This window comes from Myotis davidii, unplaced genomic scaffold (genome assembly GCF_000327345.1).
Source record: "Myotis davidii unplaced genomic scaffold, ASM32734v1 scaffold211, whole genome shotgun sequence".
NCBI classification, from domain to species: domain Eukaryota; kingdom Metazoa; phylum Chordata; class Mammalia; order Chiroptera; family Vespertilionidae; genus Myotis; species Myotis davidii.
In genome coordinates this window covers 146724-150264 of record NW_006282523.1, presented here as the reverse complement: position 1 = coordinate 150264, position 3541 = coordinate 146724, and positions in this window count along the sequence as shown.

Here is a 3541-nt window from a genome sequence, read left to right as displayed (position 1 = left end):
GGTGCGGGGCCCGGGCGGCGCTCAGGCACTCCGGACCACGCGGGGAGCGTTCTGGGGACCCCCTCTGAGGCGGTCGGGGCGCCCCGGGCCTAATTCGGGGAGACTCGGTCTCCATCTGTCTGCAGCCGTGGCCCGGAGAACTTGCGGTCTTTGTCTGGCCGGCTGGTCCGAGCACGCGAAGGAGAAGTTGTAGGGGCCGCTCTTCGCCCACACAGACCCCCCCAAAGTGTGCTGTGCCCCACCGGGCGCCCGAGCATTCCTGGGGCGCGGCGGGAGATCTGGCCCAGAACCGCTCACTTCCTTTCGGCGCTAGGTCTGCCCCCCTGTCCTTTACTTTAAAAAAAGAAAGACAGAAAAGAGACTAGAAAAAAGGAGAAAGAGAAAAAGAGGCGATTTGCTAAATATAACCCGGAACCTCGCCAGGAGCCGTGGATCTTGAAATCCCGGGGCTCCCGCAATCGACTTGGGAAGTAGAACAGGACCCCAACTAGATTGTGGCACAGGGGACACCAGGCTCGTTAGGCTGCCGCCTGCGTCTGCAGGGGGAGGGTCTGGGGCGAGACCTGCCCTGGGCATCTTTCCTTACCCCCCACCCCCAGGCATGCATTGTCCTGTGTGGCCATTCACAGCCACGCGATCCAAGTCCGCCCAGAGGCCAGTCGGGAGCTCCCTTCCCAGCCTGCCATCCGCTGAGTGGAGAAGTTTTAAAAATCTGTGTGTTCGTCTTAGAAATCCCCCATTAGAAGCGTCCGCATGGCGTTGCTTTGCGGGGTCACACCAGCACAGCTTTCGCAAAGGAAAGGTATCTCCAGGCGGGAGGCCTCTTCACAGCAGCCGCAGTCCATTCCCTGTTGGCTGCTGGGTGTTTATCGGAAGCAGGGCCTCAGAATATGGCGAAAGGAAGTTCTCACGGGTGGACTTGGTAAATCCTCCGGCCATGAGGTGGTTGTGTAAATAGCTTCTGGTATCCATGCCTGAGTTCACTTAACCCCCAGAACCAGCCCGTAAACGCAGGGCGGCGATTGTGCCCACTTCACAGACGGGAATACTGAGGCCTCCCAAGCTCATGCAGCTCGGAGTGACCGGACTCGGGGCCTTGGGTGCGGGAGGCTCCAGCTCCAAAAACCCAGGCGCCTCCCCTCTTGTAACAGGCCCCCATCAGTCACGCGTTCGCCCTCCCTGGCCCCTTGCTCAGACGAGACAGCGTGGTTCACTCTGCCAGGTGGTTCATTAGAATTCAAGGGACTGGGGACCAATCCCATGTCACCCTTAGGGGCCGTTCACTGGAGAGACAGCCTGGGGTTCGCACAATCTGCCCCCACCCACGCTGGCCTCTGCCGGGGTCTGGGGGTGCGCGCTGCGGTTACGAGCGTGGCCCCCAAAGCAAGCTGCTGGGTTCGGCACCAGCCCCGGTGCACGGAGCTGACAGCTCCTTGGGCCTTCGTTTCTCTGTCTGTGAAGTAGACAATACCACCTGCCTCGGAGGCCTATTGCAAGGATTGTCTAGCACCTGGCGGGTGCTAAGGGCTTGTTGCTATTTATTATTATTATTATTATTATTATTATTATTATTATGAATGGCCATTTCTTAGATTTTTCACTGGTAACTGGATGGGCAGAAACATGTTGGTTTCTCTGTTTGATGCTTTGTACCACAGTCCCTCGGGTGGAATTCACCATTTAGGGTTATTTACACTCATCTTTGTAACTTGGGGGCGAGGGGGGGTCCCTGCTGGCTGTTCCAGGAAGGGGGCAACCAGGTTGCCTGGCAACACAAATCTTCAACCCAGATTTCACGTCTGCCCCACCCCCGCTGAGAGCCCCAGATCTTGTTCACCAGCCTGAACCCTCTTCTGTGAGATTAGTGCTCCGTTCCCCATGAGGCGGGGGTGGGGGGGTTGGCCAGCAGTGGAGGCGGCTCTATTGGTCCTCATTTGTTCCCGGTACCGCGGTCCCAGCAGTAACCTTGCTGCATTCCCGTGGCTTCATTGTAACACTGATTAGACACTGTGGGAACTTAACTCTTGTTTAAATCAGTAGCCTCCGGTAAAATGAGTTTCGTTACAGGCCATTTCTCTTAAAGTCGCAGAACCTAGCTGTATGTTTAGTGGGGACTTACTGCATTCGTAGTCTGCACTCCCCTCCTCTGCCCCCCACCCAAACCCAGGGAAATATGCAGGAATCTCTCCCCATATATATCAGTGATGTCAGAGAGGAAGGGAGAGGGAGATAGAAGCATCAATCATGAGAGAGTCATGGACCGGCTGCCTCCTGCACGCCCCCCACGGGGGATGGAGCCCACAAACCGGGCCTGTGCCCCGACCGTGAATGGAACCAAGACCTCCTGGTTCTTAGGTCGATGCTCAACCCCTGAGCCACGCCGGCGACCGGGCCAGTGGTGGTTTTTTTATGCTATCGGCCACCTGAGCGACCGTTGGTCACATGCATCTCTAACACACCCACCCGGTGAGCTGCCTGGTAGCTGACATCTGGTGTGACGCGCGGCCTCTGTCGTCACCGTGAGAGGAGAGGAGCGGCCTCCGGAGCCTGACTTCAGGGTCTGAGCGCAGAAGCAGGGTGGAAGGGACAGCGCGAGGGAACAAGCGGAAGACACGCACTCCCCCCCCCTCCCCCGCATCCGTTGTGCCTTCGCTTCGAGCCCCAGGGGGCGAGCCCCGGTGTCCAAAGGGATGTATGGTTCCCGTGGGCATGGCTGGGCTGGTTGGACCATCGTCCCGGACACCAAAGGTGGCGGCTTGACTTTCCGGTCAGGGCATATACCCAGTTTCGGGTCCCATCCCGTCAGGGCACGTCGGGAGGCAAGCAATCGGTGTTTCTCTCTCTCCCTTCCTCTCTTTATTTTTTAAAAAATATATTTTTGTTGATTTCAGAGAGGAAGGGAGAGGGAGAGAGAAACATCCATGATGAGAGAGAATCATGGATCCGCTGCCTCCTGCACGCCCCCCACTGGGGAGCGAGCCCCCAACCCGGGCCTGTGCCCTGACCAGGAAGTGAACCGTGACCTGGTTCATAGGTGGATGCTCAACCACTGAGCCACACCATCGGCCTCCCTTCCCCTCTTTAAGATCAATTTTTTAAAAATGACACAGTGCACGGGGGGTGGGAGCGAGAGCTGATGGGCCGCCCGGCTGCCGACGGGGGGGCGGGCTGGTCTTCACTGAGCTCTGCCTGGATGGGCCACGGTAGAGGCACGTGACCTGGGTGTGCCCGAGCTTGCACACTTTTCCACACTTTGTGACCCTGAATTCAGTGTCGGATAATAGTCCCCAGAGACCACGGTGCCCGTGCCTGGCTCCCGGAAGCGAGAGGGAGCTGGGCCTCCCGGGCGGCGTTGGCAGCAGGTGCTGTGGGAGGGCCGGGTCCTGTTTGCGTGTCCGTGGCTCGTGTTTGATGTGGCTTCACCTTCTCCGCTGTGTGACTGGCCTTGGAGGGGAAAGCAGATGAACCGGTTCCTGCCGGCCACGTGCCTGACCGACAGGCCAGCGGATGTCACCTGTGGGCCTCCCACCACACGTCCCCG